Source organism: Pelobates fuscus, chromosome 10 (assembly GCF_036172605.1).
Source record: "Pelobates fuscus isolate aPelFus1 chromosome 10, aPelFus1.pri, whole genome shotgun sequence".
In the NCBI taxonomy this organism is placed as follows: Eukaryota; Metazoa; Chordata; class Amphibia; order Anura; family Pelobatidae; genus Pelobates; species Pelobates fuscus.
The window spans coordinates 99,007,079-99,033,689 of record NC_086326.1 but is presented as its reverse complement, the minus strand read 5'-3'; the positions used below and the strand labels follow the sequence as shown (position 1 = coordinate 99,033,689).

The following is a 26,611-nucleotide window of genomic DNA, read 5'->3' as shown; positions in this document are numbered from 1 at the left end:
TTTCTCATACTAAAAATGCATATAATACCGCATAATGATGCTAAAACGCATGTCACTCTAACTCTAATGCCCACCCTGTTAGGCCTTGAGACACAGCGGAAGGTTTAAATGTGCCATTAACTGCATACTTGTATATATGTTTTCCAAATTGCATGCTCGAAGCCTGTGCTACAGCGCAGGGGTGGAACACGGGGGACGTGATGCCTAGGGGTCCCGTAGCCTCTTTACAAATAGGCATACGCATAGCAGCTACCCGGTAGGGTAATTCACACTGTTATCTCCGAGCATAACGAGAGGCTGACCCATGCCGGAGATTAGATTTAAGTAACAAACAGACCTAGGGAACTCGGTGTTGAGATGTGCCCACTTCCTGTTAAACATTACCGTACCCAAATGTTTATTAATCAGTCTCTCATTTAGCCTGTGTGTAGCCTCGCCGGGAACTCTGACTGTAAATATTACTGACAATTTGCAACCATTTATGCTTGGACTTACTCCGAGCGAATTCCTAGCCTAATTACGAGGAACCATAATGTACGATGTGCATGTTGCTAATATGCAGGTGAGGCCCACTTCACTTCACTTAACTCACCCATACGGGTTTCCTTTATCACTTGTAAGCGGAACATCGTTCAGCTTGGCTATACTTTCAGTTTACTAAACAACTTGTTCCATACTCTGATACTTATAATGAAAAAATGTGCAATGTTTCTTAATGCCATACCAATGTTATGTTATGTTTATATACCTGCTTACACCAGCTGTTGTGGCAGTGCAGGTATCTTTGTTCTCTCTAAGCACAAATAAAATAAAGATTGACAAAAAAAAAGAATATTAAGCCTGTGTCCCTCTAGTACATTACATGCTTAACGTGATAATATCGTGCGAGTTGTTATAACTCGCTGAGATAGTTAAGCATTTGTGTAGCTATATTTTAAGTAGCATTCAAACAGTGCATATTGCCGCAGTATGGTCTGGTGCGGTGTTAGCAGAGTTCGCACGGGTTGGAGTCCGGCTTCAAGTGGTGGCCTTGGCGTAAGGGTCCGAGGGCCGCCCCTGGGAAATAAACTCTGGGGCGTTCGCGGCGTTTCCTCCGAGTGTGTTTGTGCGCTGGGTGCGGCGTTAGTGTTAGCGAGTCTGCGGGCGAGTCTGCGGGTAGGTTAAGTAGACCCAATGTCCCAACGGCTTCCTGCATATCGCGTAAAACATGTTTGGAGTCCCCTTTGTCGATGTGGATGGTGCGGCTGGGTCCCCAGCGGTACCTGATTTGGTGGAGCCGTAGCAAAGCTGTGAATGCGTTCATGGATCTTCTTCACGCTAGTGTCCCGCCTGAAAGGTCTGCGTAAAAGGAGAGGGTCATCCCTTCGAAGGGGTAAGTGGCCTGTTTTCTTGTGGCTTCTAGAACCGCTCCTTTGTCTCTGGCAGATTGGAACTGAACTATTAAGTCCCCTGGGGTGGCAGCCGGGCCCTCACTGGCTTCGGTATGCAGAAAAGACCCACCAGGGCGATTGCTTTCGCTGCTTTAGGGGTCAGTAGCTCGGTGAGGAGTCGCCTGACAAAGTGTGGAAGTTCTTCCTCTGGTATTGAGTCGGCGACTCCTCTGAGCTTTAGATTATTCCTGCGGTTCTTGTCTTCCTGTGCAGAAATTTGTTGTTCGTGCTGCCAGGATTTTTGCTGCAGCGCCCAGACCGCCGCTTGGAGGTCTGCGATCTGGGTGGTGTGGTCAGCGGAGGAGGCCTCTACCGCTCCCAGCCTCACTGTTATGCCCTTAATGTCTCCTCTTATCAGGGACACGTCGGCCGCAATTTTCTTGTGGTGGGTCGCCATTAGTTCCCCAATCGCGTCTATGGTCACTGGAGTGGGGGTCTTCGTGTGTGTTGGCGCCTGTGTTGTCGATAGGGCTGGCTTAGCCGCCATGGAAGCACTCCCTTCCTCATCTGATGACCCGTCCGTAAAGTCGGAGCAGCCGCCATGCAGGTACGCCATCTTGGCCTCCGCTGCCTCGTGCGCTTGCCGCCACAATTCCCCGATGTCCCTGTTCTGGCGGGGATTGTCTGGCTTAGCTTTTTTGTTTTTGCGGCCCATTTGGTTCCTGCGGGTCTCAGGCGTACTCCTGGTGAGTTTGATTTGGGTGTGTGAGCCCTAAAGTCCCGTTTGTCAGACTTTCTGGCCCGGAGGTTTGCGGCCATGCGACCGTCCGCTTCAAGCGCTTATGCGACCGTCCGCTTCCACCCCTTCTATGAAATTTTAAGCCAAAATTTTTGCCCCTAAAATATAATTAAGAACAAAAACAATGTATCTGATTTACACAAACTGATTTGTAAAAATATTTATTGTAGCTTAAAGACACGTTACTGTGAGTATTATTGCTGTAGAGCTTATTAGGATAGAAAGGGGGGACAGAGGAACATGGGTCCTAATAGCGACACTAAAGAGGTATGGTGAGACTAGATATGCTTCATGCTGTGAATAGTCAAGGTGGATAACCTCATAGCAAACTCATATTTACAGTAGATCATCAACACTTTAATGGGATCATGAAGAAATAAAAGAAACCTAAAGTAAAGTATTTGGACAGTTGGAGAGCCAATGTATAAAATATAGAAGGTTATTAGGGATTTACAGATTACACAACGTTTGGTTTTCTTAGACGAAAAGGAAAGAAAATAGCATTTTCTAAATAGCAATGGCGTGTTCATGTGACTGCTTCCCTTTCACACCTAGATACTGTTAGATGAGATAAATGTATCTCATTTAACAGAACAGTCCCTTAGAGATTTACACCTATATTTCATTTTATAAATCGTTCCCAGTTTTAACAGAAAAGAAAAATATATTCACCTGCAAACTTTTTTTTAACTGATATTGATGATGGCAACAATAGCTGATTAGTAAAGCCACATTAGCGTCCCCCAAGGGAATGGCCAGCTGAGGCAGAATGGAGGTGGCGATGAAGCTGTAGTCCTTATGAAATTCCCAGCACTGCTCCCTCACGCCCTGAGGTGATGCCAGAAGCCGGGTTATGATGTTACTCTGGCCCCGACGTCACGCAAGTGAGCACTGCCGGGAATATCATGAAGATTACACCCACACTGGACCACTGGCTATGTAATATTTATTTTTTTAAATATTCTTTATTACCTATTGCCCTTTGATCAATGAGGTACGCTTGATGAACCTTACATTTTAATCAGGCTTGTTCTGGAAAATGTGAGTAGCTTAAATATCAGTGTCTAGACGTTTCATTTGAAATATAAAATCAATAAAAAATACTTTATCGAGGCAGGGGTATTTATGAATGTTTTTTAAATCTGCAGGAGTACTCCGTAAAAGATTGGGAAACTGCTCTAGACCATGTAAACTTAGCAATTTGCCAATTCACCTTGAAGCATTATATGGCACAATCCTTGAGAGTTCCTATGTAAGTTTATTGTGCTATAAGGCAACCTACAATATCTACCAGGTTCCTTCCTGATTGGTACTTATTTAAAATATTCTGTTTTGTTTTAAAAGTAGTACAGAGTAAAGGAGATCTGCACCTCTAATAAGAACATTTTGTATTCCATGATAGTCAACCGGAAATATTAGTAAAATGTCTGAAAAGCTGCTAAACGGGCCACAATACGTTTTCTTATAAAATCTATGGAAACTGCCAAATATTCCATATCTAATTTTTCCAATTTGCTTATTTTGCCCTTAAATTTAAAATTCACTAAAATGTTCCCTTTAATTAATAACCCTGCCAAGCCAAATTTCCTGGGCTACTCAAAATTAGTTCTGCTTTGTCTTAACATCAATGCTTCATGTTAGATCATTATTTGTTGAATTTTTAGAATTTAAAAGAACACAATTCTATAGAATTTAAAGGAACACTCTATGCACTATAACCACTACAGTTCCCTAGTGCCTCCCCAAGTAGTCAAGACGCTTTCTAACATTTAATTTCTTCCCACTTTACGTGTAATTATTTTCTGGTAAGTGGCCCACTCAATGATTTCTAAGCAGTTATCTTCATAAATAGTTCTCACATTCCCTCATACTAAGAACAGCTGCCTGGTTGCACAGCTGTAGCTCAACAATGTTGGGAATACTTCATGTAATTAAATGCCTTTTATTTATCAAACAAGTCAGTGGATATGATGTCCCTACAACGAACTTGGCAGTGAGACAAATATTATTAACATGCATTTCACAAAAGAAAGATTCCAGTAATTTGCCTGGCATTAACAAAATATTTCAGAAATCAATATTTCAGTTTTTGTTTTTAAAGATTCTTTATTTTCATTTTCATGTTTCATATGAACGTTTGTACAGAAAAAGAAAAAAAAAAAGTGGTTATTTGGGTAACAACAATTGGGTACGACACTGGGTCGTTTGCATTCGAGTCTGGCTCTTTGGGCTGAGGTGTCATTGTCTATACCGTCTGTCAAGGACCGCTGTTTGTTGGGGATCATATGGTCAGGGGGGAAGGTGATATGAGGCTGCCCTCTTGGTTACCCCCCGGGACCCCGAGTAGGTGGATTGGGTTAGATAGATGAGCGACATGTTCGTCTCTTGTTATGGGTTGATGCTGGCGGTGTGGGCTGTGTGGTTGCTGTTGATCACCAAGGGAGTGCGTTGTGTCCTTCCAGCCATGGGTCCCATACTTTGTGAAATGATTTTGGGGTGTAATGTACTTGCGCTGTTAGCTTGTCCATGGCTATGTTGTCAGTTATTTTAGTGTTTATTTGGAGTTGAGTGGGTATGTGTGGTGTGGACCAAGTTTCAGCTATTGCTCTGCGTGTGGCCAATATTTCATTTTAAAGATTATTTTATTATATTATTATTTTATTGACACTCAGATTTAGAAATTAAAGGACCACTATAGTGCCAGGAAAACAAACTTGTTTTCCTGGCACTTTAGTGCCCTGAGGGTGCTCCCACCCTCATGGCCCCCCTCCCGCCAGGATGAAGTTGGAGGAAAGGGTTAAACTCTTACCTTTCTCCAGCGCCGGGCTCCCTCGGCGGTGGGGACTCTCCTCCTCCTTTGGACGTCATCGGCTGAATGCGCATGCGCGGCAAGACCCGCGCGCGCATTCAGTCAGTCCATAGGAAAGCATTCTCAATGCTTTCCTATGGGCGCTGGCGTCTTCTCACTGTGAAAATCACAGTGAGAAGCGCCTATAGCGGCTGTCAATGAGACAGCCACTAGAGGCTGGATTAACCCATATGTAAACATAGCAGTTTATCTGAAACTGCTATGTTTACAGCAGGCAGGGTTAACCCTAGAGGGACCTGGCACCCAGACCACTTCATTGAGCTGAAGTGGTCTGGGTGCCTATAGTGGTCCTTTAAGAGCTGGTAAGTTTTTATTCGTGTGTATCATCATTGTGTCAATTCCTGATGATGATACTGAAGGGAATTGATCAAAAGCGTAGGAAAATTAAAGTGGCCGTTTTATTTGCTGCGATCTTTGTTCTTTTTCCCTCCCTCCTTCCCTATTCCTCTCCCCTTTTCACCTCTTTCCCTCAGTTTCCTTTCCCTTTCCATTATCCAAAACATATTTTAAATCTAATAAAGTGTTAAAGTGTAATTCTATTAAAAGTATCTATTACAAATACACTGACGTATAAAATCAAACTCCATTCACACAACAATTCATACCTGTGGCATGAGAGTGGAGGCGTTCGTTGGAAGGAGTCTCAGGGAAGTCTGTAACCAGAGGCCAGAGTCTCCATATGTCATTCTATAACCCCAAGTTCTCAAGACTAACATATACAGCCTTCTCCATGAATCTCTGATAGTTAATCTGTAAAGGCAATTTCAGTCTACTTAGGGATCGCCTCAGATCTCCATTTTCTCGCCAAACAGACAATTTTGGGAAATCCATATGGAACAAAAAGAGTTCAATATGGGACTGTGTTAAACTTGTAAGTTCGTTTTCTAACTTGACCTTCAAAGGTAATAGGCAGGTACATTCCCACCATATATGATGTATAATAGTTCATTTTATAGATTAAACTAGCAAAAGATGCCTTACTTCCCTTTACTTGAACCAGGTGCATGACCAGAGACCCTGGTAATTCAGCTCAATCCCATGTGATATTCTGAGTGAAGTATGTGAAAGGAATTTTATTTGCCCAAATACAGTGGGGATGGCACTAAAATGAACATATCAGGGACTTCAGTCATTTAATCTAAAGCTATAGTTTTAATTGACCCATGTTGGTGTACACCACCTCCTGTGAGTATTACTTACTTCTACTCAATTGTAGCGCTGGTCTCGTCAGGGCCACTCCACCTCTCGAGATTGATGATTTCAGCCACCAAACCAATGTATTGGGAGGATAGTGTGCATGCGCGGCATTTGATTGTGAACCGAGTCTGACTCAGTTCTCACACGGAAGTCAGGAAGAAAACCACTAGTAAAAACAAACTACAAAAACTACAAATGTTTTACATTGTAGGGTTAAAAAAAAAAAAAGATCAATGCACCCAGACCACTCAGATGAAAAGGTTGGGGTGCCTTTGGATGTTTTTTAATCAAATTAATATTGAATCAGGCAAGTTGTGGTTTAAGTATATGGGAATGAAGAGATTTATGCTATATACATTAAAGGACCACTCTAGTGCCAGGAAAACATACTCGTTTTCCTGGCACCAGAGTGCCTGAGGGTGCCCCCACCCTCAAGGACCCCCTCCCGCCCGGCTCTGGAAAGGGGAAAGTGTTTAAAACTTACCTTTTTCCAGCGGTGGGCGGAGAGCTCTCCTCCTCCGATCCTCCTCTTCTCCTCCCCGTCGGCTGAATGCGCACGCGCGGCAAGAGCTGCGCGCGCATTCAGCCGGTCACATAGGAAAGCATTCATAATGCTTTCCTATGGACGCTTGCGTGCTCTCACTGTGATTTTCACAGTGAGAATCACGCAAGCGCCTCTAGCGGCTGTCAATGAGACAGCCACTAGAAGAAATAGGGGAAGGCTTAACCCATTCACAAACATAGCAGTTTCTCTGAAACTGCTATGTTTATGAAAAAATGGGTTAACCCTAGATGGACCTGGTACCCAGACCACTTCATTAAGCTGAAGTGGTCTGGGTGCCTAGAGTGGTCCTTTAATTCGGCTGCGCCAAATTGCAGCCAATCATGCGCACCCGTGAGTTTAAACACAGCCGAACTCACGTAATTCAATAGGCTATGTAACCTTTGTTCTGCCCTCAATCAGTGCACTAGTGTGATTGCTTGTTTGTTTTCTCTCATTTGTATATAATTCAGTTCCTCCAATGTCAGCTAAGAAACCATTTAAAATATAAGCTAGTGTTATCATTCAGCAGTCACTACTACGTTTGCTACCTTGTACTGGATGCAAACTTGTGTATATTTGTTTTTATTTATTTAGCTGCATTACACACAGTTTTTATATTACGTGTATGAATAATTTGATTAGTTCTACAAAAAAAAAAAAAAAAACAACAACAGACATTCACCTTACATCTGCAAGTAAAGAGAGTCAAATTGGGACTATGCAAGTGTAAGGTCCCCGACCTTAAATAATACTATTTGAAAAGTTCTGAGCAGCTGCCAACATAACACATAAGTGCAATGGTGTTAATGATGCCACTTTGTAGGTCCTGTAAAAACAAAAGGGTGGAAAACAGTCTCAAGAATATTCCCCACCCGAACACGTCTGTTCATAAAAAAGACCTCCAAATCAAATGTAAACAACACCAGCACTCTGTGACTATTAACCCAGTAGTATTTTATTGTGTTTAGTACGGACTGGAGTAAATGTTTGCTGCTATCGGTACAATCATAAATTCCCTTTTTTAGTTAGTGCATCCACATATATTATATATTGTTTTAGTACTGTTTCTTGTTATATATATATTTTTTTATTTATTTCTTGTGGGGAAAAAAAATACTACAAAAAAGCACGCTTTGTTTCAGTTTTGCCTATAATAATGTTTATATAATAGTGCATCTATAGAAATGTACTTCAAAATAAATTAATTTATTTGTCCTGATTTAAAGCATATATCATATATAGTATTTCCATTTTTTTTTTTTTAGTTCCCGCTGACAATTAGCACAATACCATTTAATAGGAACAATTCTTCATTTCAGCCATGTTTCTACACGTAAGTGTTTATGTATATCTATATCTATCTATATAACTATATATATATATATATATATATATATATATATATATATATATATATATATATAAAATCACTGTTGTTCATTGTTTGCATATCTCGACTAGGACTTTGAAGTATGTATAGCTGGCTAGTGAGATAGCTCAGTGGATATATCTCCAGCCGCACTAAGATTTCCAAAAAGCTCAATGCAATCTTTTATCTTTCTGATGGTGATGAACTGAGTACAACAATAATATGTAAACCCTTCCCATGACATACTATAAAAATAAATTCTAGTTAAATACATGTATATTATTATTATTAGATCAGTTGCTATGGTGGATGTCAAATACATGGAGCTTAGCTCAAGTCCTATGGGAATGAAGAGTGATAAATTGGGGATTGGTTTCCAGCCACCCCCAGCCTCTGACAAGTCCCTCTGTCCCAAACAGATGTGTAATTATGCAATAGGAAAATTGCTGTCACTTTTATTTTTTATTTGGTAGAATGTGGTAAGCAATAGAGATGCCACAACTATGCTACAGCAAGCTGTTATGTCTGGACTACACAGACATACTCAGGATCTACTCAGAGGGTGGACATCAAATGTCAATTTTGCCGATTTGAGTCATGGCTTATTAGTAAACAAATAATTGTCAGTACCGTACCCGAATTTATTATAAAGAGGTTTATTCGCTAACAGGGTAATATACATCAAACTAAGAATTGCGAGGAATTCAAAGTGAATTTTAAAATTTAGACTAAAATAGCCTAGCCAAATGTGAAAATTTTGCCAAATAAATTCCATTTTCAGTTTAACTATTTAGGCCTTGAAGGGGCCTGTCATGCTTCAAACTACTTATAGTCCTTGGAAAGAGCGTAACATTCTATCTATTTATTGTGCTAGCACATGTATAGTTTGGGAGAAAAACCTGTTTAAAGATAGATCATTCTCCCTAGCTTGCTGATTTGACTGACAAGGGAGAGCAGAAAAGACAGCCACAGGCAGTCCTTCTGCTCTCCCAACCACAGTGCATCCTATGGAAATTACCTAGCCAAAGCTGCTTACGCTGACTAGGGAGCATAGGATCTCTAAACTCTATTCAGACGCCGACATACTAGCAAATTAAAGAATACTAGAGGAGGAGCTGAGGACAGACCGGAAGGTGGGTGGTACATAAAAAGCAACCCTTAAAGGATCACTATAGTGTCAGGAAAACAAACTTGTTTTCCTGACACTATATAATCCTTAGGGTCCCCCCACCGTCAGGGCCCCCCTCCTGCTGGGCTTAAGGGGTTATAACCCCTTCAGCCACTTACCTTTATCCAAAGCCGGGCTCCTTCGACGCTGGTGACGTCAGCTCCCGACTGGAGCTGAATGCACATGCGCAGCAAGAGACGCGCGTGCATTAAAAACGCCCATACGAAAGCATATCTCAATGCTTTCCAATAGACGTTCTGCGTGCTCAATGCTATTTTCGCATTGAGCGTCGCAGAAGCACCTCTAGCGGCTGTCAGGAAGACAGCCACTAGAGGCTGGATTAACCCTGCAATTACAGCTGCAGGGTTAAAACCTGGGGGACCTGGCACTCAGACCACTTCATTGAGCTGACGTGGTCTGGGTGACTATTGTGGTCCTTTAAATAACGTTGTAATAAACCTGTAGCTGAAATTCAAGATTTTGAATACTTTGAATGCCATGACAATCGGTCATTTCTGCCAAGAAAATTTGAAAAACTAGACCAGGTAACTGGCTTTGGCTGATGGTCTACTGACCCGCTTCTTGGCCCGGGTTGGCCACCCTTATTTCTGAGGATTTCGGACACCCATATCCAGGATACAGTCCGTATGTGCCATGTCCTTTATTTCACATATTAATTCATTTCCTGAGCTGAAGGAGAGAGTGATTGGAGTGGGGAGGGAGAGGACTGACAAGGTCAGGTGGCGAATTACTATATACTGTCTATAACACTTTCTTTTTGTTACTATTTTGTCATTAAGTATGAACAAAACCAATGATTGTATGATTTTCACTATTGTGAACATGTTTAATTTCTCATGCTGAGTAATTATTCTCTGAATGTTTTCATTTTGTTCAAAGAAAACTGACATTCCTGATAAAAACATATTTTGAAAAAAATAAAAAAATTAGACCAGGTTGTTATTTTATATTTGCAACCCTATGTGGAGAGACATCAGTAAGATTTCTGGAAGAGGGTCCAGGTCCAGGTCCAGATGCCAACCCACACTAATGCCTTGTTTCCACTGAGCGGATCGGTTCGGGTCGGTACAGTTTGGAAGGTTTAGAATAGACCAGCCCATTCTGGTGAGCGTTTCCACTGCAAGCCAGACCTTCGGGGGCCATGCAGGGTTTAGAAAAAATTATCTTTCTGTCCAACAATCAATGGATTGTATAGTAGCTCCGCCCTAATCGAACCATTCCATTTCCTATGGCCCTACATCTGAAGCAGGACCCTGAATGGATCAGCACGGTTCGCTTATATGGACCACTTTCATAATGGAAACACCCAAAATAGCGAAGCGTACCGAACCGATCCGCTCAGTGGAAACGAGGCATAATTCTCTGGAGGCTCCCGGATGATGTAATGTAGTTAAACACCTTCCCTCCGAACACTGATCACGGCTTCATTTTATAATCATATTTTAAAGGATCACTGCAGACTAATTCGTTATTTTAAAACAAAAATAACTATTTAGTAAATAGAAAGCCCAATGAATACATGCATATATTCATTTTCTTGAACTGTAGCCTCTGCAAGCCCTCCTCTTTTTCCCTGGAAGAGCCTCTGAATCTGTGCGCACAGTGCGCATGCATTTGCTTGTACACGCTAGTGTCTTATTTGAGCTCTCTGAAGGAGCTGGATTTCCTGAAGACGAACATCTGTGTGGGGTGGAGGCGTGCACGCTCATGTACAGCATGCCTGCTACTTGCATTAGCTCAGGGGAGCAAACAGAAGGAAGCAGCTAACCCCCTTGGCTATCTGACACCTGGGGGGTGTTCCATAATTTATTTATAAAACTGTGGATTTCTCATAAAACTCAGCACTTTATAAACTGGTAAAGGATAGTACTGACATATAAAGCATTTTTAGCAAGCTTTATGGTCCTGTAAATATGACTCCCTCCCACACCAAAAAAAAAATATCATGCATTGGATTCCATTATCCTTCCTCTCCTAAACTACTGCAAGGCAGAATGAAATACACATATTCAAATACTTTAGAAGTTGGCGCCATCTAGCTGCAGGAGGTTTGTACAGCATATGTTAAAACACCTTACCCATCTCACAATCATAAACCAGGGGTAGGGAACATTCGGCAGCGCAAATGTTGTGGACTATATCTCTCCTGATGCTTTGCCAACATAATGGGTATAAGAGCATTATGGGAGGTATAGTGCACACATGTGGTGTGCCAAAGGCTGCCTAGCCCTGCTCTAAACAGTCAATGGAATTACTTAGGTCAAAGCTATCCAACTTCTTTGAAGTAGACCAACATGCTGGGAGGGTTGGGCCCAGTGATGCTTATTATATTTATCTATTATACCCACTTCACTGGCAGAGGTGGGAGTAAAAGCATAGTGCTGCTGAAATTTTGCTTGTACAGAAGTTCACCTTGTAATTAAAGAGTTACTCCAACCATCATAATCATTACAGCCCGACGTACTGGTTATAATGCCAGGAGTACCCTGTCCCGATCCCCCAGTAATGGGGCAAACAGTTTATCAAAGATTGGTCCCTTTACCTGGTTCCCAGTCGCTCTCCGATGTTTGATGGTGGTCTGGTGACGCACTTCCGGCTTCTGCAGCGTCACAGAACCTACAGTCATCACCATTCAATGGCTAAAAGTGTCAGCTGACCGCTCTAAGCCAATGAGTGTTATTCTGTGCAATTAAAGCTGAATTAAAGGGAAACTCCAGTGCCAGAAAAACGATCCGTTTTTCTGGCACTGGAGGGTCCCTCTCCCTCCCACCCCCCAATCCCCGGTTACTGAAGGGGTGAAAACCCCTTCAGTGACTTACCTGGGACAGCGGCGATGTCCCTCGCCGCTGTCTCCGCGACGCTCCTCCTTGTGATTACGTCGGCCGTTGGTTGAGACTAATCTCGCCCACCGGCCGAGGAGACCTAATGCGCATGCGCGGAAATGCCACGCATGCGCATTACGTCTCCCCATAGGAAAGCATTGAAAAAGCATTTCAATGCTTTCCTATGGGGTTTTGAGCGACGCTGGAGGTCCTCACACAGCGTGAGGACGTCCAGCGACGCTCTAGCACAGGAAACCTGTGCTAGAAACTAGGAAGTGACCTCTAGTGGCTGTCTAGTAGACAGCCACTTGAGGTGGAGTTAACCCTGCAATGTCATTATTGCAGTTTATGAAAAACTGCAATAATTACACTTGCAGGGTTAAGGGTAGTGGGAGTTGGCACCCAGACCACTCCAATGAGCAGAAGTGGTCTGGGTGCCTGGAGTGTCCCTTTAACATTAGCTCCAGGCTGAATAATGACACTCTAATGATGGTGCCGGAGGTGGAATTACACCAAAGGCATAAGAGGGGTTACATTTAATTTTATAGTGAAATCCAGCCAACACAGACTCCAGGCACCATGACTACTTGGAATCCTTGTGCTTGGAGTAATCCTTTAAATCTGTTATATTCCTGCCACTGCACCTAGGGTTATGGGGTATTTAAGGATAAACATAATCATAAAGAGCCCCTGCAACAAAATAACATGGTATGCTCTGACAATCTTGCATATAAGGTAAATTAATTAATCAAAATTAAAACAAATTACCACAAATCATAGCTACATTTTAGTTAGGTGCCAGGTTGTGCATAAATCTGACATTTTATTAATGTTTTGATTTAAAAATAAAGTATTTACAAACACTTGGTATCCACATCTGGTGGGACACGGACAGAGATGATTACAGGTTTTTTTTCTCCTAAATCCATAGCAAAGAACTTTAACAAACTTTCTTGCATTTTAACCAAATTGGCAGCTAATGTATTGATGTTACAATCAAACTAAAATTGGAATAAATCTTATTCATTTCAGAAACTTCAGCCTACCATGAATCAAACCTGACACTGGAACATACCGTATACTGCATTTTCAAGATTTACCAGGACACAAAATTACAATTTTTTTAATATTCTATAACGTTGGAAGTAACAAACTGTGGTTAACAACCAGAGATTTTCTACATATTTGATCACTTTGCAAAATATTGTAAGTTAGTCCTCAAATCATTGTTTGGCAAGTAATTCCTCTGGGTAATTAAATGCTCATGTAACAGAACAGCTCACCAACACAACTTTGGGAGCTAACCAGTCCTGTGTCAAAAGTATCCAGACAGCACCTGGATAACTCAGAGGTTAACACTTACATGAGACTATTCTTCTGTAAACCAAAAGTCAGCGTAATATGCATATGTCACAAAAATATTCTGTGTATCTGTACCGTCATGGACTAGTCACAGTGTGGTTTTTACACAATTATCCTCATTCTTGCCCCAGTTATACATTCACTGCATATTTATAAAGAAAGGGGGTAATAGATGGATGTTTTAGCCATCATTATTTTGCATAATGATCTTTTGTTTTTCAGGTCTTTTTCTTTCATATAAATCTATTTTTTAAATGTTTTCATAAATCTTGACTTGTTATTGTGATCTTACTCATTTACTTTGCTAGACAGGATTTATTTTCACACTTTGCTGCAGTCTCACCACATTCCCATCTTTAACAAAAACATTTCGCATCTAGTCTTATCTCTCTATTCCAAAAACATTTTGAAGGCAAAGTGTTAAAGGGACACACTAAGCATCATAACCACAACAGCTTGCAGTATAGTGCCAGGAATTAAAGGGACACTATAGTCACCAGAACAACTACAGCTTAATGTATTTATTCTGGTGAGTATAATCAGTCAGCTTTTTGAAGTAAACACTATGTTTTCAGAGAAAATGCAGTGTTTATATTACAGCCTAGGGATACCTCCACTGGCCACTCCTCAGATGGCTACTATAGGTCTTCATGTGGCAGTGCTGCACAGTGTGCAGTACTGCCACTCAGTGCAAGGAGACAGTGAACTTTCTTCATAGAGATGCATTGATTCAATGCATGTCTATGAGACGATGCTGATTGGCCAGGGCTGTGTTTGGCTTGTGCTGGCTCTGCCCCTGATCTGCCTCTTTGACAAGCTCAGACAATCCAATGCATTCCTTTAATCTACATTCTGTGCTTGTCACTCTGTTGAAACAGCTGTGACCAAAGCATCCAGTGATCTTATCGCTGCAAAATCGCGAGGCCACTACTCTATCCTAATTCTCTTTGACATTTCTGCTGCTTTTGACACTGTTGATTCACAATAGTTTCTTCTCATCTGTAATCTTGGTGCTTTACCTACCTCTCCTAGAGCTCTTTTAGTATTTCTTTCTCTAACTCTGCCTCTTCTCCCAAATCTCTCTCTGTTGGTGTTTTTCAAGGATTTGTCCTTGGTCCACAATTGTTTTGAATCTATAGTGCCTCCCTTGGTAAACTCATCAGCTCCTTTCGCTTTCAGTATCATTTCTATGCAGGTGGAACGCAAATTTACCTGTTCTCCCTTGATATCTCACCACACTTTTTGACTTGTGTCTCTGACTGCCTTTCTGCTATTTCCAACTGGATGGCTGGTCATTTCCTTAAACTTAACCTGTCCAAAAGAGAACTTCTGGTCTTCCCTCCCTCAAGTGCTACCATTAGCTCTACCTCGAAGGCTCATGTTTAGGTGTTCTGTTTGACTCCGACCTCTCTCTTTAACATGCCATGTGGTCCTTAAGTGGTTAAATCATTTACGAATGGTTTTACCTCAAAGTTGTGAACACGGTGCCCACGTGCTCGTATTCCTGGTGATGGTACATGGTTTCAAAGAGGAGAAAGATATGAAGTTCCACACTAAAGCCTTGGACCGTTGTCAAAATGACAAGCAGAAAAGGGCCACTTTTACAACTTTGATTATTTAACTACTTAAGGTAAGATGGAGTCCAGAACCTCCTGGAACAACTTATTTGAGATAAAGTTTTTATGATGCCCGGAGTGTTCCTTTAATCTTTTTTAATCACTTAAACAGTAGAGGAGGCAACTAGTAAAGTTGAACTAAAGCTGTAGAAGACAAAAATATATATAAAATAATTATAGTTTGCCTAAAGAAATGTACATTTGGGCTACCCATCCAATAGAATGTTGCCTGGACCCCAACACAACCTCCTCTTACAACTCCAAATAAATCTTCTTCACATATCACAATTTCTGTGTCTTACATGCACTCAGAAATTTAAATATAAACCAGTATCTTCTTTGACATTAGCAAAAGCACGTTTCATAGTAAGACCTCTCGTCTGTTTAGTGTATTCCTGATAATATATTGAGAGTTTATCCACTGCATCATTGAGTGGCTTCCTTAATGTCGCAGAATGTGGATCTCGAAGCCCGCTGCAGTGGGGCTGGTTCTGTCATAAAAGAGTAATATCTCTTTTCTTCTACACTTCTGGTGACCTTAATAATTCACTTTGATTCCTTGAAACAACTTTCAGCTCCTGATCTCATACACATACTTAGAAGTGTCTAATAGAGTAGCCATAGAATGCAGTCTGGATCGTTGCCATGTTAAATTAAGCAAAAGATTTACAGCATACTATTTCCTGGGAATGCTGGCTCCATTCCACTTTATACATTACAGACTGAGCTAAATAGGGAAAAAATCACTATGTTTCCTCATATCACCTTTAGCGCCCATCTTTCCGTTCATTAAAGCAGTTATTAAAATATGTCACTTTATTTTACGTTTGTTTAATAGCAGTCTTGCGATAATGGCTCATCCATTTAAATCTTTTTCAGCTCTGGAGGTAGTACGCTAATATCAGCTAAAGTCAGCAGAGCACTGCCTAATCTTTTTGAGAAAGTTTCTGAAATACTTACCTCCAGCCATTTTTGACGTCATAAGTTTGATGAGCAGTTTCAGCTAGAGTTCTACACTAAACACTAATCAATAAACAGCTGTGAGAGGGGCGTAGTACTTGTGTGACTTACTGCACTTACACATCTGTGAATTGGAAGCTAGTTACCCATTAAAGTGAACCTGTCATGCCTTAAGTTACCATATATCAATCACAAATATAGTCGCCTTCCTGTCAAGCGCCGCCATGTCCTCAGCTTCATGGGTATTGCTCTTCTGTAACACCCACCTCCAGCCCACCCTTTACTCCTCCCACATATTTATTTTATTTGCCCTGCTTGGGGACACTTAACCAAGCATGACAAACCTTCTCTTTGTTGCCAGCATGCGAGCATCTGAACAGATTGGCATCAGTCACGCCATTCCTATAGCCAGCACTAACACCGTCAGCTGGGAATTTACCATAGCAATCACTCTGCATGCACGGTGGTTATTATGTGCAGAAAGCAGAGTAACCACCTTTGGAAAATATGTTATTCTCTCCTTTGTCAGTAATTTCTAAGGCATAGAGTATATGCCAAAGAATTGACTGACAGGTGGGAGAAGGTCCTATTTTTAAACAGGGATTTCTCCCAATCTATACATTTGCTAGCAGATATGCTAGCATAAAGTATAAATTAAATTATATGTTCTTTCAACAGAGCTTAAATGGACATTATAGGCACCCAGACCACTTAAAGGGATTCTACAGTGCCAGGAAAACAAAGCACCGCTCCCCCTCCCGCGGCGCTCAATGGTAAACCCCTTCAGTCACTTAACTGAATCCAGCGCTGATGTCCTTCACACTAGGATTTTTAATGCTTTCCTGTGGGGAAAAACACAACGCTGGAGGTCCTCATGCAAAACGTGAGGACGTCCAGCGTCAGATAACAGACCAAAGGTCTATTTCAAACCAGGAAGCCCTCTAGTGGCTGTCCTGTAGACAGCCACTAGTGGTGGAGTTAACCCTGGATAGTCATTTTTGCAGTTTCTCAATAATAATTACTATTGCAGGGTTTAGGAACATGGGACATTGCATCCAAAATACTTCAATGAGCTGAAGTGGTCTGGTTGCCTACATTGTCCCTTTATACCCAATGAAGTGGTCTGGCTACATTGTCGCTGTTCTCTTAAATCTGCAATGTAAAACATTGCCGTTTTTGAGAAACTGCAATGTTTACAATTACAGGGTTAAAACTGCCTCTAGTGGCTGTCTACTAGGCAGCCATTAGAGGAGCTTCTTGGAGTTTCAGAGTTTGACTCTGTGAAACAATGCTGGACATCCTCCCACTTGTACGAGGGAGGGTGTTTAGAGAGCACTATTGTGTTACAAATACAACTTTGTATTTCTAACACTGTAGTTTTCCTTGAAGTAGTGTAACAGGTACCCGTTATGTATTTATATATGAACACAATCAGATGAAGGATTCTTTGTAACAACTATAACCTGCTGTTTGCTTACAGCTACAGTGATTTGTGCAACTATACACAGGCAGGAGCATAAATTGTTTGCTTTAAGTGTCAATTTATAAAGCTTCGTGTTCCTATAAATTGGGCAGGATTTCCCATTAGGCATAGTAAGAACTCACTACTGGACAGTTGCCTGTCCTGTAGGGGAAGCCTGTTCCTAACACTCATATTATGCCTTTTTGGGGTTCTGTCACCTCAAACTTACCTTTCTCCTATTGTTTCATCTTATCTTCCCCTTTCAGAATGTGGTGTTCTTTTCTTCATCTGTGATCGATTTCTCTTTAAAACATAAGACAAAGTAGAGACTACTTTGTCTTGTGTATTTTTCCTGCACTTAGAAATCTTGAAAAGGGGTGGAGCTTAAGCCAAGCTTCTCGCTTTCTTGGCTTGACAAAGGAAGTGGAGCTTGTCTTAAGCTCCACTCTTTTGTCAAAATTGTCAGGCGTAGGAAAAAGCAAATGTGAAATCTACTTACCTGAACCTGGGGACCTGTCCCTCGCAGGGACTGCTATCTTCTCCCAGCAGGTCCTCTTTCGACTCTGATAACTCTATCACTCATTGAGGTCTAAGGAGGATTCCGCAGGATCCTCCACAGTTAAAGTAAATTTCCTGCAGCCGTCACTGGCTCGGAGGACTGACACTTCTAGATGATGGTAGCTCCATCCAGTGTCTAGAATGTCAGGGATAGGGAATATAGTGAGACAAAGTAGTCGCTCCTAGTCTTAGTAGATCTCTTGGCTGGGTTTGAATTTCAGTGAAATTCAAACAGTTATTCTAAGTATTTCATAAAGATTTTTTAGGGGGGGGGGGGGGGAAGGGGGTGACAGTGCCACTTTCACCCAACCGTCACAGAGCAGATAAGCTGTTAAGGACTCTTGTTTACAATTAAAATATTAAAAACAGACGCAGAATGGAAGGATGGGATCAGTTATGACAGCTATGAAGGAAGGTTTGCTACTCCCTCCTCTGCAAAATACACTTGATTATTCAATCAATGAAAGCAATAAGAGACAGGGGAACAAACCAGTTGTTGGCGTTGAGCTGGTTGTGCTGCTCCTCTGTGTTTGTTTCAAGGGTTGGCTGTGTCTCCACCTGGGAATACAGTTCCACAGACTGTTTTCTCTCCTCTTCTGCATCAGAATCTGTAGCCTTGCTCTCTTCTTTGTTCTCTGGAATTTCACATAAAGTGCTTGATAGGTCACTATCGTCTGTCCCCACCAAATTCTTCCTGCTGCTTGTGGTAGCACCAAGGGGATCCTCATAGGACATCACTAATGTGCACATGGCTGCCCTTATTCTTTCCTTATGCTGTCAAGGATTAGCAGCTGATGCATAAGCAGTTACTGGTTTACAGGGCATTAACAGCACATACCTTCTATACTCTCTTACACAGCTAAGACACTTGTATTCATATGAAATATGTATGTAATGTAGTAGTAGATCCACTCCTGCCTCTTGACGGTGATGACATTACCGTAAAATTAACCCTAAAATTACATTATAAAAAAAATATTGAAACTGGTGGATGAATTTAGAAATTTCTAATAGAGGTTAAGCTTGATCCGTTGCAGACACATAATCTGGTTTGTTAACTAGTCTGTCAAATCCAAGTCACGGGTCCAAGGAACAAAGAGGTAGCAGATTGTGAGAAGATTGAACCTTGAGATGGGTAAATGAGGATGTGGCTGTGGACAGATAAAAAATAAAAAAAATAAAGTATGAATAACAAAGAATATTAAAATTTAGAATTTTAACAACCTTATTCCAGAATTCAGACTGTTTACAAATACAGAACAGTACATGTGATCGCAGATCCGCACACTGGGTAGCACAATATTTAAAATAATTAATGGTCCAGAACACCTTTTATCGTAGTGAGCAATTATTTTATTCAAGTAAATGTAATGGAGAGGGATGGGGGATATGTTTACTAATTGTCACATTCGCTTTCACGTTTTCTGACAGTTTTGTACAAATGCCCTATTTTCTTATATATTTTTTCTTCCCCACATTTTCTGTAGTACACCAAAATAATCCATGTTTCCTTTACTTTTAATTCCTCTTTCTGCTCTTTTTTCCACTTATTATTTTTACTATTGATTAAATTCCCTAAAGTTAATTATTTTATAAATTTTTAAATGATTATTAGGTATTTTTAGTCCTTAAACAAAAAGGAAGATTGTTAAAGGGACATTATAGTCACCAGAACAACTACAGTTTATTGCATTTGTTCTGGAGAGTATAGTCAATCCATGCAGGCTTTGTGCAGTAAATATTGTGTTTTCAGATAAAATGCAGTGTTCACATTACAATCTATGGATAACTCCACTGGCCACTCCTCAGTTGGCTACTACAGGTGCTTCCTGGGGCAGTGCTGCACTGTGTGCAGTACTGATATTCAGTATCTCCACCCTCTGCATCGAGACACTAAACATAACTCATAGAGATGCATTGATTCAATGCATCTCTATGAGGAGATGCTGGTTGGCCAGGGCTACGTTTGACTTGTGCTGGCTCTGCCCATGATCTGCCTCTTTGACAGTCTCAGCCAATCCTATGTGAAAGCATCAGAGAATCACTTCTGATAATGTCAGCCAAGCAGGCAGATCAGGGGCAGAGACAGCAGCTGCAGACTTGAATAAAAGTAAGATTTTACTATATTTAGGGGGACAAATATAGGGTCAGGAAAACATGTTTGTGTTCTTGACCATAGTGTTCATTTAAATCTGCTCACCTACTTCAGGAAATCTCCACTCTTTTTTATATTTTGGGAACTACATATTTGTGAACTGAAGAAAAAAAATGGAACAGAAAAATAAAGTTAAAATCTAGGCTCTTAACTGTAAAGTACTATACCCCGCAAACCAGCTCAGCTAAGTACACCCAAATAGAGAAGTCTTGCCAAGCTCTAGGTTACTGTTAATGTTGGAACTTACTACACTTAGGATTTCGGCTGCCACTGAATGCATAAGCTTCATAGCACAGTTAACGAATTCCTTACTTTTAAGCAAACGAGATAGGACTCAACTTTGTTTTTTTATCATAATATAAACATGTGCAATGTTTCTTTCTACGGACCAAATGTACACTTATGTATGAAACTCTGTATGCCCTAGCTGTTATGGCAATTGGCAAATCATGCTGTTTGTGAAAATCCCTGCACAATTAAAATAAAGAATAAAAAAAAAAAAAAAAAAAAAAATCGAGGCTCATGAAGGAATATTTGGGCACACAAAAAGAGAAAAAAAAGGAACAAATAGGAAAAGCATTAGTAAGACAGCTTAAAAATAACACATTCTATAGGTAACCTCCAAACTTCTAATTCACTGCTATCATATGTGATGTATTCAATGTAAAATATTGAGATGTACTCATATCGCATTCATCCAAGTGCTGCGGTCTTCAGAGCTTTGTGGGTGTTACTCTTTGTTTAACACCCACCTCCGGTCTCCTCCATTCCATCTGCTGTCTTGTGTGATTTCCCTGCTTGGAGATACTTCTCTAAGCAGGGCAAATCGCCTGTGTGATGCCGCTGAGTATGTATCCAGCATGCCGGTGTCTAACTGGAGCGACTTCAGTCACTCTGTTCCTATACTCCCTAGCAAGCGCTAGCAGTATAAGCTTAATAATATCCATACCAACCACAGCACATTTGTGGTTGCAATGCTTGGCAGGGCAGAAGGTTCGCGTGTGGGAGGTCTTGCTCTCCTTTGTCTGTCAAGTCCTCGGCATAGAGTCTATGCCAAAAGGAGAAGGACCTTTATTTAAATTGTTTTATTTTCTCCCACTCTGCTAGCACAATGTATAGTTAAAACGTTATACCCTTTCAAAAGAGCATAAGTAGTTTAGGCATGACGGGTTCCCTTAAAAGGGACAACACAGGCACCCAGACTACTTTATCTTAATGAAGTGGTCTGGGTGCCACGTCTCTCTTTTTTTAAAGGATCACTATAGCGTTAGGACTACAAACGTGTATTCCTAACTCTATAGTGCCCTAATTACCGTTTAGGTGACCAGCCCCTGCTGTCATGTTAAAAAGTGATTTTACTTACCTTTTCTCCCTCGTAGTGCTGGTCTCTTGTGTGTAGCGCTGCCTCTTTGGCTGAGATCATGGGAAAGCTTTGTGAGACCATCTGATAGAAATAGTAGAGATTTACTTCACTATTTTGCGGAAGCGCCTCTAGCGGCTGTAAATATATGACAGCAACTAGAGGAAGGGTAAAGGGACACTATAGCATTAAAACTATTTCAGCTTAATGAAGCAGTTTGGGTGTATTTAGAAGTTAACCCCTTCAGGACGGAGTCAATAGTGCACGTTCTGATCAAAACAAAACATAAGCAAAAACTGGAATTTGCGCTATATGTCTGTTCAACCGTAATTCACCGCTGTCACATTAAGTGCACCCACACTTATTATATATCATTTTGTTCAGGAGAAACAGGGCTTTAATTTACCATTAACTATTCATATATGGAACATCATTTATTATGAATAAAATTTTTACAAAAATGTGAGAAAATAAGATTTTTTTGGTCATTTTTATTTCCGTCTGACATTTTAGCTGTGAATGTCATAATACAAAAAAATGCACATATGTGTAATCAGCGATGTCTCACGAGTACAACAGTACCCCCCATTAACAGGTTTTATGGTGTTTTGGAAAGTTACAGGGTCAAATATAGAACGTTCCATTTTCAAATTTTATTTTGCCAGATTAGTAATGTTACCTTTGAGACGGTGTGGTAGCCCAGGAATGAGAATTACCCCCATAATGGCATACCATTTGAAAAAGTAGACAACCCAAGGTATTGAAAGTGGGGTATGTATAGCTGGGGGCAACTTCTGGGTTAAACCGTTCGAGAAGGTAAGATTATCTCCAGGGGCTTCCCGCAACATAACTTAATTCCACAAAACATTGCATTGATACATTATGGTACAATAAAATACAAAAACAATATTAATACACAATATATACAAAATATAACATAGAACAGGTAGGAAATATATAATCAACCATGACAGGTGCATTGTGTTTTGAGGTATGTAGAGAGGGATCTCTTAAAGGATTTTAGGCCTGGGGAAGATTTGGAAGAGTACGAGAGGTTGTTCCATAATTGCGGCGCTCTGTAGGAAAAGGAGGATCAGGCTGCTTTCTTTTTGTATTGAGGTAGACTAAATAAAGTGCTGGTACTGGATCGGCGGTTATAAGAGGTGGGAACAGTCGGTGAGAGCATTCTGGTCAGGTAGGGTGGGAGCTTCCAGAAAATCTCATAAACACAAGGCTGGAAAGATGAAGGATGCGTCTGGATTCCAGCAACAGCCAGTTTAGTTCTTTTAGCATGTCACCATGGTGGGTCATGTAATTACATTGTAGCACAAATCGGCAGAACAAGTTATACAATGTATTAGCTTATTAAGGTGGGATTGCGGTGCATGTGCATATACTACATCCCCATAATCAATAATTGGCATCAGCTTTTGCTGTGCAATCTTTTCCTTTACTGTAGGGCTTAGGCAGGATTTGTTTCTTTACAGGGCACCTAGTTTTGGATAAAGTTTAGATGCAAGTTTTTCGATGTGCAGGCCAAAAGATAGATTGGGATCTAACAGCATACCCAGGTATTTGAAAGAGTGGACTGCAGTCAGTGTGCTATTTGATTTTGTTTTGATGGATAGGTAGGAATTGTGTAATTTAGGTACTGATCCAAAGATCATTGTGACAGCTTTGTCAGTGTATAGGAAGAGTTTGTTTTTTGTGATCCACTTTTCTACCTCTGTAAACTGGTCTTGGAGCACAGCCTCAAGCTGCAGTATTTTGGATTTGCTTGCATAGATATTTGCTTGCATAGATTACTGTGTTGTCTGCATACATGTGTACATTTTGTTTTGAAAAATTATCATTACGATGGCCAAGCTATAAAATGTGGTAAAAGGAAAATATGTTTTAAATGGAGTAACAAAAACAGTGAAGAGGAGATACATTAAAGGGTGTCCTGTGGCCAGCAACTACAATTATAGAGAATGGTTCTGTCTGCATTAAGGGGAGGGAGTGGTAAACTTTGGTATTAGTGGAAAACATGACATGAATACATGGGGGATGTGTAGGATACAGGAAGAACTAATTGCTGACCACACTGGCAAAGATCATGGAAAAATGTGTGGTCCACTGGTGGTGGATTCCATAGTTCAAACTTCAAATGGGAATGTTGAACATAGAATAAAGAATTCACCTAATAAAATAAAACTTCATACAATAATTCACTTAGACAGGAACAGCGCATTGGAATAAACTAGAATAGCAGATATTCCAGTATTGTTTGTTTTATTTGCATATTAAAGGATTAGTCAAGGGGACATGGTTAAGAATGAAACCAAAATGTGTTTAAAAGTAAAAGTTAGGCTAAAGAGGAATTACTTTTTAAGAAAATATAAATTCATACAATTGAATTGGGCTCAATTTCTGCCCAAATATTGCGCAGGCAGTTAGGGTTTCTAAAAGGTTGTGCATACTCCACTACCGGAAATGCTTATTTACTAGTTCAGCAATAGACTAATTAAATAGCCTTGATAACACCAAGCACCATGACCACTGGTTATGGTGCCTAGGGTCAGTATGTGCAGTATTTTTCTATAAGACACTGCACATAAGAATTTAAATAGTTACTCCACCACCATAACCAGTGATTTGAAGTGGTCATGGTGGTAGGAGTATGTATGTGCAGTGTTTCTGCATAAAACACTGCACATACTAAGATTTTTTTTTTTTTTTTTTTAAATTCTGCTTAGGGCTAGTTGCACTCAGAGAACTGCCTGTCAATTCTGTGCATATTTTACATCTGTTGTCAGCGCCCACTGGGCCTGCAAGGTGAAGACTGCTCCCCCCTCCCTACAGTCTCCTTCCGTTGCCCTCAGTATATATACATATATATTTTATTTTTTTTAAACGTGCATGTGCTCTGATCTGGCGAAGCAAAACAGACCAATCTTTATGAGAAGCCAGTGATTGGACCGCGAAAGGCCCCTATGACATCAGAGGGGGCATGGAAGACAGCGCTGGGAGCTTTGCCTGGCGCTGGATTCCAGGTAAGTAAATCTCTTTTATTTGCAATGTTTCTGTAGATGGAGGAGGAAACCTTTTCCATAGTGCCCAAAGGGGGATTTTACAGAACAAAGGAACCCCTCTTCTAAGGGCTGGAGTAACCCTTTAACACCTCTGCTGCTGTAGTTGTATGTCAATTTATGGTAGCACAAGGCTCTACTTTTTTAATGTCACTCTCTGCCATGTCATGTGTTTCACACCTCATTACAGATTTTAGGATGGAGGGATGTGCATCCTGGGCATCTCATTATATCACTGATGGTATTACAAGATATCCCGATTGTGCATGCATGACTCCTTCACACATATTCAATGCACTTTTACTACATTGCTAAGGTTTGGACATTGATTGGTTAGAGTTAGATCAATGATCCGCTTGGGTAAACGTAGAAAATCCAAGAAAGAAGTTGGTTTGCCAAAAATCATAATTACCTGCTTTTCCAGCCTCCAAAATAAGAAAGACAGTCTCACATAAAAAGCAAAAACCTTTGAATTAAACAGTGATACAGGTCCCTTTAACAATTTAGCTAGACATCTATGTCGCATAAATCATCCAACATTTCAGGTAATAGTCTGAGGTTTTTTTTTTAACACATACAGACAAAACACACAATTTTTGTTGTGCATATTTAAAAACAAAACAAAAACAAAACTGATTTATACTACTGCATATATATCCCCAAATGTGTATTCAACTACGTATATTCCAGAGTACTGAAATGTTCCTCATTTTTACCCAAAGACAGTTTTTTGGTGTAATTATTGGACCAAATTTTCAGAGAAACAGAATGTTTACATTTGTCAGTCAGTGTGTCTATAGACCAGGGTTGCAAAAGGAACATGCAGGTGGTGAGAGGGCACTCGTAGTAAAGACCACACTAGTGCAAACAGCATAAAGTATCTCATAGAAGAAATGACTGCACAGATTCAGGAGTAAGGTCCAAGGCAGACCTATTGAAGAACAGAAATGACGTTTCCGCTCACAATGAATGAGCAGGACAATGCCTGTCAATACACCACCCTTTTGTCAAGTTTTGTCACCTTAAAATTTTTCATAAGACAGAGTAATCCCCACTGTGTCTTATTATATCTTTTGACTTCAATGAAGTTCCAATACATTTCTTTATCACCATTTCCCCAAAAATGTTTTTTTTTGAATGGCTCTATTTTTTGGGGGGGTGAGGGGAGTGACAAGAGGTATTATTATGGAATGAATGTGTCTGGTCAAATGAGGGCATGCCAGTGATGTTGTGGTTGTCACTGTTGACATGCGGAATGCCTGTAAAAGGAGGTTGTAAGCAATGCGGACCAGCCACCACACTCAGGTTAGCCCATGCGCACTGTGCTTTTAAAGTCTTGCGACGAACAGTTCCTACACTTTTCGTGACTTATCCCTGAGATCAAACCTAGATCTGCACGACATGGACCCAAATTCGCATATTCTTTTTTTTTTTTTATATATATTTATCTAATATATTGTTGTTAATAAAATGTTTTAAAAAATAAGAATTCAGGTATTGTATGTAGTGCAGGGAAGCACTTTTCTAGTAAGGCACAGAAACCAATGCTGCTTCACATTTACACTGTAATCCATTCTGTGATGTGATTTCTATGAATACATATCTAATAATGTTGGTGCTGGCTATAAAATGATGTTGTTCCAGCCAGATGGCTGCCTCTCCCTCTAGTACCAGCTCCATGGACCATACAATCCCCACAGCCCTGACACTGCCCAGGCAGCCTCCCTCCATGGCTGCCTCTCCCTCTAGTACCAGCTCCATGGACCATACAATCCCCACAGCCCTGACACTGCCCAGGCAGCCTCCCTCCAATGGATGCCTCTCCCTCTAGAAACCAGCTCCATGGACCATACAATCCCCAAAGCCCTGACACTCCCCAGGCAGCCCCCCTCCATGGCTGCCTCTCCC

At 40.8% G+C, this 26,611-nt stretch overlaps 1 long non-coding RNA gene across 1 annotated transcript in view; it reads right to left on the bottom strand.

The window, feature by feature from the left end:
• The window catches only part of LOC134575134 (uncharacterized), a 36,520-nt gene that overhangs the window by 8,609 nt on the left and 1,300 nt on the right, over positions 1-26,611 (bottom strand). The window contains exon 2 of the long non-coding RNA XR_010085586.1: positions 18,608-19,268. This is a non-coding gene — a long non-coding RNA (uncharacterized LOC134575134). The remainder of the gene's footprint in view (positions 1-18,607; positions 19,269-26,611) is intronic.